Source organism: Arachis hypogaea, chromosome 11 (genome assembly GCF_003086295.3).
Source record: "Arachis hypogaea cultivar Tifrunner chromosome 11, arahy.Tifrunner.gnm2.J5K5, whole genome shotgun sequence".
Lineage (NCBI taxonomy): Eukaryota > Viridiplantae > Streptophyta > Magnoliopsida > Fabales > Fabaceae > Arachis > Arachis hypogaea.
In genome coordinates this window covers 64370902-64380347 of record NC_092046.1, presented here as the reverse complement: position 1 = coordinate 64380347, position 9446 = coordinate 64370902, and the positions used below count along the sequence as shown (strand labels likewise).

The 9446-nt window shown below is 38.5% G+C and overlaps 1 non-coding gene across 1 annotated transcript; it reads left to right on the top strand.

The window, feature by feature from the left end:
* Positions 1-4434: 4434 nt before the first annotated feature.
* LOC112724591 (small nucleolar RNA R71) lies at positions 4435-4542 on the top strand. Its single transcript, XR_003163746.1, has one exon. It is a non-coding gene; the product is annotated as a small nucleolar RNA R71 (small nucleolar RNA).
* The last annotated feature ends 4904 nt before the right edge of the window (positions 4543-9446 follow it).

The window sequence follows — 9446 nt, the reverse complement described above, 5'->3', positions numbered from 1 at the left end:
TTAGAGGTGTCCAGGGTTCTTAAGCACACTCTTTGTTTTTGCTTTGGACCTTGACTTTAACCGCTCAGTCTCAAGTTTTCACTTGACACCTACACGCCACAAGCACATGGTTAGGGACAGCTTGGTTTAGCCGCTTAGACCAGGATTTTATTCCTTTAGGCCCTCCTATCCACTGATGCTCAAAGCCTTGGGATCCTTTTTATTTGCCCTTGCCTTTTGGTTTTAAGGGTTATTGGCTTTTTCTGCTTGCTTTTTCTTTTTCTTTCTATTTTTTTCGCCCCTTTTTTTTTCTTTTTTTTTTCTGCAAGCTTTGTTCTTTGCTGCTTTTTCTTGCTTCAAGAATTATTTTTATGATTTTTTAGATTATCAAATAACATGTCTCCTAGTCATCATTCTTTCAAGAGCCAACATATTTAACATTCTTAAACAACAACTTCAAAAGACATATGCACTGTTCAAGCATACATTCAGAAAACAAGAAGCATTGTCACCACATCAATATAATTAAACTAAGTTCAAGGATAAATTCAAAACTCATGTACTTCTTGTTCTTTTGAATTAAAACAGTTTTTATTTAAGAGAGGTGATGGATTCATAGGACAATCGTAACTTTAAGACATAGTTACTAACTACTAATAATTATGTAATGAAGACACAAACATGGACAAACACATAACATAGAAAATGAAGAACAGAAGAAATAACAACAAGGAATGAATCCACCTTAGTGATGGTGGCGTTTCCTTCTTGAGGAACCAATGATGTTCTTGAGCTCTTCTATGTCTCTTCCTTGTCTTTGTTGCTCCTCCCTCATTGCTTTTTGATCTTCTCTAATTTCATGAAGCATGATGGAGTGCTCTTGATGTTCCACCCTTAGTTGTCCCATATTGGAACTCAATTCTCCTAGGGAGGTGTTGATTTGCTCCCAATAATTTTGTGGAGGAAAGTGCATTTGAGGCATCTTCGGGATCTCATGGAAATGAGTTTCTTGCGCCTCTTGAGCTCCATAACTGGGCTCTCTTGCTTGCTCCATCTTTTTCTTAGTGATGGGCTTGTCCTCTTTAATGAGGATATCTCCCTCTATGTCAATCCCAGCCGAATTGCATAGGTGGCAAATGAGGTGAGGAAAGGCTAACCTTGCCATGGTGGAGGACTTGTCAGCCACCTTGTAGAGTTCTTGAGGTATAATCTCATGAACTTCCACCTCTTCTCCAATCATGATGCTATGGATCATGATGGCCCGGTCTATAGTAACTTCGGACCGGTTGCTAGTGGGAATGATTGAGCATTGAATGAACTCCAACTATCCTCTAGCCACAGGCTTGAGGTCCAATATTCTTAGTTGAACCGGCTTGCCTTTGGAGTCAACCTTCCATTGAGCTCCTTCTACACATATGTCCATAAGGACTTGGTCCAACCTTTGATCAAAGTTGACTCTCCTTGTGTAGGGGCGTGCGTTCTCTTCCATGTTTGGCAAGTTGAACGCCAACCTCACATTTTCCGGACTAAAATCTAAGTATTTCCCCCGAACCATTGTAACATAGTTCTTTGGATCCGGGTTCTTACTTTGATCATGGTTCTTGGTGATCCATGCATTGGCATAGAACTCTTGAACCATTAGGATGCCGACTTGTTGGATGGGATTTGTTTGAACTTTCCAACCTCTTCTTTGAATTTCATGTCGGATCTCCGGATACTCATTTCTTTTGAGTTTGAAAGGGACCTCGGGGATCACCTTCTTCTTGGCCACAACATCATAGAAGTGGTCTTGATGGGCTTTGGAGATGAACCTTTCCATCTCCCATGACTCGGATGTGGAAGCTTTTGTCTTCCCTTTCCCCTTCTTAGAGGATTCTCCGGTCTTAGGTGCCATCAATGGTAATGGAAAAACAAAAAGCTTATGCTTTTACCACACTAAACTTAGAATATTGCTCACCCTCGAGCAATAAAAGAAAGAATAGATGAAGAAGAAGAAGAAATGGAAGAGAGGGAGAGTGTGATGTGGTTCGGCCAAGAAAGGTGTAGAGGGGTGTGTTGTGTGAATTTGATGAAGAATGGAGGGCTTTATATAGGGAAGGGAGGGGGGGAAGGTTTCGGCCATATGGGTGGGTTTGGGTGGGAAATTGGTTTTGAATTTTTGAAGGTAGGTGGAGTTTACGAGGTAGGTTTATGGGGAAGAGTGGATGGATGTGAGTGGTGAGAAGAAGTGAGTGGAGGTAGGTGGGGATCCTGTGGGGTCCACAGATCCTGAGTGGATCCTGTGGGGTCCACAAATCCTGAGTGAATCCTGTAGGGTCCACAGATCCTGAGGTGTTCAAGGATTTACATCCCTGCACCCATTAGGCATGTAAAAATGCCTTTGCACACAACTCTAGGCGTTCAGCGCCAGGTTGGTGGCCATTTTGGGCGTTCAACGCCCATTTGTGTGCCATTTCTGGCGTTGAACGCCAGAACCATGCCTGTTCTGGCGTTCAGCGCCCAGAAGCTGCCCATTTTGGGCGTTCAGCGCCAGAACCATGCTTTGTTCTGGCGCTGAACGCCAGACAGATGCTCCTCCAGGGTGTGATTTTTTTTCTGCTGTTTTTGATTCCGTTTTCAATTTTTATATTTATTTTGTGACTCCACATGATCATGAACCTACAAAGACATATAACTAAGGAAAATATAGTTAGATAAATAAAAATTGGGTTGCCTCCCAACAAGCGCTTCTTTAATGTCAATAGCTTGACAGTGGGCTCTCATGGAGCCTCACAGATGTGCAGAGCTTTGTTGAGACTCTCCAACACCAAACTTAGAGTTTGGATATGGGAGTTCAACACCAAACTTAGAGTTTGGTTGTGGCCTCCCAACACCAAACTTAGAGTTTGACTGTGGGGGCTTTGGTTGATTCTGCTTTGAGAGAAGCTTTTTCTGCTTCCTCTCCATGGTTGCAGAGGGAGATCCTTGAGTTTTAAACACAAGGGAGTTCTCATTCCATTGAAGGACTATTTCACCTCTGTCAACATCAATCACAGCTCTTGCTGTGGCCAGGAAAGGTCTTCCTAAGATGATGGATTCATCCTCTTCCTTTCCAGTATCCAGGACTATGAAATCAGCAGGGATGTAAAGGCCTTCAACCTTTACTAACACGTCCTCTACTTGTCCATAAGCCTGTTTTCTTGAACTGTCTGCCATCTCTAATGAGATTTTAGCAGCTTGCATCCCATAGATTCCCAGTTTCTCTATTACAGAGAGGGGCATGAGGTTTATTCCTGAACCAAGGTCACACAGGGCCTTAAAGATCATGGTGCCTATGGTACAGGGTATTATGAACTTTCCAGGATCCTGTCTCTTCTGGGGCAATGTCAGTTGATCCAGATCACTTAGTTCATTGATGAACAAGGGAGGTTCAACTTCCCAAGTATCAATGCCAAATAATTTGGCATTCAGCTTCATGATTGCACCAAGAAACTTGGCAGTTTGCTCTTCAGTAACATCCTCATTCTCTTCAGAAGAGGAATACTCATCAGAGCTCATGAAGGGCATAAGGAGGTTCAATGGAATCTCTATGGTCTCTAGATGAGCCTCAGAGTCCTTTGGTTCCTCAGAGGGAAGCTCCTTATTGATCACTGGACGTCCCAGGAGGTCTTCCTCCTTGGGATTCACGTCCTCCACTCCCCTTGTAGGTTCGACCATGGTGCTTATGTCAATGGCCTTGCACTCTCCTTTTGGGTTCTCTTCTGTATTGCTTGGGAGAGTACTAGGAGGGATTTCAGTGATCCTCTTACTCAGCTGGCCCACTTGTGCTTCCAAATTTCTAATGGAAGACCTTGTTTCATTCATGAAACTTACAGTGGCCTTGGATAGATCAGAGACTAAGTTTGCCAAATTAGAGGTATTTTGTTCAGAATTCTCTGTCTGTTGCTGAGTGGATGATGGAAAAGGCTTGCTATTGCTAAACCTGTTTCTTCCACCATTATTAAAGCCTTGTTGAGGCTTTTGATCCTTCCATGAGAAATTTGGATGATTTCTCCATGATGAGTTATAGGTGTTTCCATAAGGTTCACCTAAATAATTTACCTCTGCTATTGCAGGGTTCTCAGGATCATAAGCTTCTTCTGCATAAGAAGCCTCTTGAGTACTGTTGGATGCAGCTTACATTCCATGCAGACTCTGAGAGATCATATTGACTTGCTGAGTCAATATTTTATTCTGAGACAATATGGCATTCAGAGTATCAACTTCAAGAACTCCCTTCTTCATAGGCGTCCCATTACTCACAGGATTCCTTTCAGAAGTGTACATGAACTGGTTATTAGCAACCATGTCAATGAGTTCTTGAGCTTCTGCAGGCGTTTTCTTTAGGTGAATGGATCCAGCTGCAGAGGTGTCCAGTGACATTTTTGATAGCTCAGATAAACCATCGTAGAATATATCCAGGATGGTCCATTCTGAAAGCATGTCAGAAGGACACTTTTTGGTCAACTGTTTGTATCTTTCCCAAGCTTCATAGAGGGATTCACCTTCTTTCTGTCTGAAGGTTTGAACATCAGCTCTAAGCTTGCTCAGCTTTTGAGGAGGAAAGTACTTGGCTAAGAAAGCCGTGACCAGCTTATCCCAAGAGTTCAGGCTGTCTTTGGGTTGAGAATCCAACCATAATCTAGCTCTGTCTCTTACAGCAAAAGGGAAAAGCATGAGCCTGTAGACTTCAGGATCTACTCCATTAGTCTTAACAGTATCACATATCTGCAAGAATTCAGTTAAGAACTGAAAAGGATCTTCAGATGGAAGTCCATGAAACTTGTAGTTTTGCTGCATCAGAGAAACTAATTGAGGTTTCAGCTCAAAGTTGTTTGCTCCAATGGCAGGAATGGAGATGCTTCTTCCATGTAAATTGGAATTAGGTGCAGTAAAGTCACCAAGCATCTTCCTTACATTATTATTATTTTCGGCTGCCATTTCCTCTTCTTGTTCGAAAATTTCTGAAAGGTTATCTCTGGATTGTTGTATTTTAGCTTCTCTTAATTTTCTCTTCAGAGTCCTTTCAGGTTCCGGATCTGCTTCAATAAGAATATTCTTGTCCTTGCTCCTGCTCATATGACAAAGAAGAGGGCACAGAAAAAATAATAATAATAATATGGATCCTTTATACCACAGTATAGGGATCCCTGTGTGAGTAGAAGAAGAGGGGGAGACAAAGAATGTAATGTAATGGAAGAAACACAACTGTGAGGATGTCAGAGATGTGAGATGAGATGTTAGTAGATGAATAAATAAATAGAATAAGATGAGAGAGAAGGAATTTTCGAAAATAGTTTTTGAAAAAGAGTTAGTGATTTTTGAAAATAGTTTTTGAAAAATGTTAGTATTTTTCGAAAATTTTTAAAATCAAAAATAAAAATAAGAATAATTAGTTAATTAAAAAGAAATTTTTGAAAAAGGGGGAAGATATTTTCGAAAATTAGAGAGAGAGAGAGTTAGTTAGGTAGTTTTGAAAAAGTTAAGAAACAAACAAAAAGTTAGTTAGTTAATTGAAACAAATTTTGAAAAGATAAGAAGTTAGGAAGTTAGAAAAGATATTTTGAAAAAGATAAGATGAGAAGATATTTTTGAAAAGATATGATAGAAATTAGTTTTTGAAAAAAAGATTTGATTTTTAAAATCACAATTAATGACTTGATTCATAAGAGATCACAAGATATGATTCTAGAACTTAAAGTTTGAATCTTTCTTAACAAGCAAGTAACAAACTTCAAATTTTTGAATCAAAACATTAATTGATTATGTTATTTTCGAAAATTTGATATAAAAATAAGAAAAAGATTTTTGAAAAATATTTTTGAAATTTTCGAAAATAACTAAAAATTTTGAAAAAGATTTGATTTTTGAAAAAGATTTTGAAAAAGATAAGATTTTCAAATTGAAAATTTGATTTGACTCATAAGAAACAACTTGATTTTAAAAATTTTTGAAAAAGTCAACTCAAATTTTCGAATTTGATGAGAGAGAAAAAGGGAAAGATATATTTTTTTTATTTTTGAAATTTTTATGATGAGAGAGAAAAACACTAAAAAGATGCAATGCATGAAATTTTTAGATCAAAACATGTGATGCATGCAAGAATGCTATGAATGTCAAGATGAACACCAAGAACACTATGAATGTCATGATGAACATCAAGAACATATTTTTGAAAAATTTTTAATGCAAAGAAAACATGCAAGACACCAAACTTAGAATTCTTTAATGCTTAGACACTAAGAATTCAAGAATGCATATGATAAACATGAAAAGACACAAAACAAAAAATCATCAAGATCAAACAAGAAGACTTACCAAGAACAACTTGAAGATCATGAAGAACACTATGAACGCATGAGAATTTTCGAAAAATGCAAGATGCACATGCAAGTGACACCAAACTTATGATATGACTCAAGACTCAAACAAGGAACAGAAAAATATTTTTGCTTTTTATGATTTTCTAATTTTTTTTTATTTTTATTTTATATTTTTCGGAAATTATTTAGAAAAGAGAAAATAAGGATTCCAAAATTTTTAATATGAATTCCAGGAATCTTGCATTCTTAGTCTAAAGCTTCAGTCCAGGAATTAGACATGGCTCATGAGCCAGCCAAGCTTTCAATGAAAGCTCCGGTCCAAAACACTAGACATGGCCAATGGCCAGCCAAGCTTCAGCATGTAATTCAGACATGACACGCCTAACATACTCATTTCCAAAGGAATTAGACATGGCTTTACAGCCAGCCAGGCTTCAACATGCTTCTTGAAATACTAGAATTCATTCTTAAAAATTTTGAATAAAATTTTTGAAAACATTTTTATTTTTTCGAAAACAGATGAGAAATTTTTGAAATATTTTTGAAAGATTTTTGAAAGGAAAACGAAAAGAAAGTTACCTAATCTGAGCAACAAGATGAACCGTCAGTTGTCCAAACTCAAACAATCCCCGGCAACGGCGCCAAAAACTTGGTGCACGAAATTGTGATGTCCAGGCTCAAACAATCCCTGGCAACGTGAGCAACTTGGTACGCGCAATCGTGATTACACTTTGATTATGTAAAATTCATGGCTCTTTCTTTCCCTGGCAATGGCGCCAAGAATATGGTGCCAATACCATGGTTCACAACTTCGATACAACTAACCAGCAAGTGCACTGGGTCGTCCAAGTAATACCTTACGTGAGTAAGGGTCGAATCCCACGGAGATTGTCGGTATGAAGCAAGCTATGGTCACCTTGCAAATCTCAGTTAGGCAGATATAAATTGATAATAGTGTTTTGGAATATTAATTAATAAAATAGGGATAGAAATACTTATGTAATTCATTGGTGAGAATTTCAGATAAGCGAATGGAGATGCTTTCGTTCCTCTGAACCTCTGCTTTCCTGCTATCTTCATCCAATCAGTCTTACTCCTTTCCATGGCTGGCTTTATGCAAGGGCATCACCGTTGTCAGTGGCTACATCTCCTCCTCTCAGTGAAAAATATGCTCACATGCTCTGTCACAGCACGGCTAATCATCTGTCGGTTCTCGATCATGCTGGAATAGGATTCACCCTCCTTTTGCGTCTGTCACTAACGCCCAGCACTCGCGAGTTTGAAGCTCGTCACAGTCATTCAATCATTGAATCCTACTCGGAATACCACAGACAAGGTTTAGACTTTCCGGATTCTCTTGAATGCCGCCATCATTCTAGCTTACGCCACGAAGATTCTGGTTAGGAGATCTAAGAGATATTCATTCTAGCTTATTTCATGTAGAACGGAAGTGTTTGTCAGGCACGTGTTCATAGGGGAGAATGGTGATGAGCGTCACACATAATCATCACCTTCATCACGTTCTTGGGTGCGAATGGATATCTTAGAAGTGAAATAAGATGAGTTGAATAGAAAACAGTAGTACTTTGCATTAATCTTTGAGGAACAGCAGAGCTCCACACCTTAATCTATGGAGTGTAGAAACTCTACCGTTGAAAATACATAAGTGAAAGGTCCAGGCATGGCCGAGATGGCCAGCCCCCAAAACGTGATCACAGGATCAAAATACAATCCAGGATCCAGGATGTCAAATACAATAGTAAAAGGTCCTATTTATAATAAACTAGCTACTAGGGTTTACATGAGTAAGTAATTGATGCATAAATCCACTTCCGGGGCCCACTTGGTGTGTGTTTGGACTGAGCCTTAACTTTCCACGTGTAGAGGCCATTTGTGGAGCTGAACGCCAGTTTTTGTGCCAGTTTGGGCGTTCAACTCTGGTTTTGGATCCTTTTCTGGCGCTGGACGCCAGATTTGGGCAGAAAATTGGCGTTGAACGCCAGTTTAAGTCGTCTATTCTTAGCCAAAGTATGGACTATTATATATTGCTGGAAAGCCTTGGAAGTCTACTTTCCAACGCAATTGGAAGCGCGCCATTTCGAGTTTTGTAGCTCCAGAAAATCCACTTTGAGTGCAAGGAGGTCAGAATCCAACAGCATCAGCAGTCCTTCTTCAACCTCTGAATCTGATTTTTGCTCAAGTCCCTCAATTTCGGCCAGAAAATACCTGAAATCACAGAAAAACACACAAACTCATAGTAAAGTCTAGAAATGTGAATTTAACATAAAAACTAATGAAAACATCCCTAAAAGTAACTAGATCCTACTAAAAACATACTAAAAACAATGCCAAAAAGCGTATAAATTATCGGCTCATCAATTACATAAGTATCTCTATACCAGTTTATAGTTTATTTATGTTTTTATTATCAATTCACCATACCCATTTGAATCCGCCTGACTGAGATTTACAAGGTGACCGTAGCTTGCTTCAGGCCGACAATCTCCGTGGGATCGACCCTTACTCACGTAAGGTTTATTACTTGGACGACCCAGTGCACTTGCTGGTTAGTTGTGCGAAGTTGTGATAAAGAGTTGAGATTACAATTGTGTGTACCAAGTTGTTGGCGCCATTGATGATCATAATTTCGTGCACCAAGTTTTTGGCGCCGTTGCCGGGGATTGTTCGAGTTTGGACAACTGACGGTTCATCTTGTTGCTCAGATTAGGTAATTTTATTTTAATTTTAAGCTTTTTATTTCTTATTTTCGAAAATAATACAAATTTTTTTTTTCTTTTTCGTTTTTCCCAAAATAATTTTCGAAAAAACCAAAAAAAAAATTCTTATAAAATCATAAAAACCAAAAATTTTATGTTTCTTGTTTGAGTTTAGTGTCAATTTTTAAGTTTGGTGTCAATTGCATTCTTTTATTTTTCTTAAATTTTTTTTTGAAAATTCATGCATGATGTTCTTCATGATCTTCAAGTTGTTCTTGATAAGTCTTCTTGTTTGATCTTTAAAATTTCTTGTTTTGTGTCTTTTCTTATTTTTCATATGCATTCTTGAATTCTTAGTGTCTAAATATTAAAAATTTCTAAGTTTGGTGTCTTGCATGTTTTCTTTTAT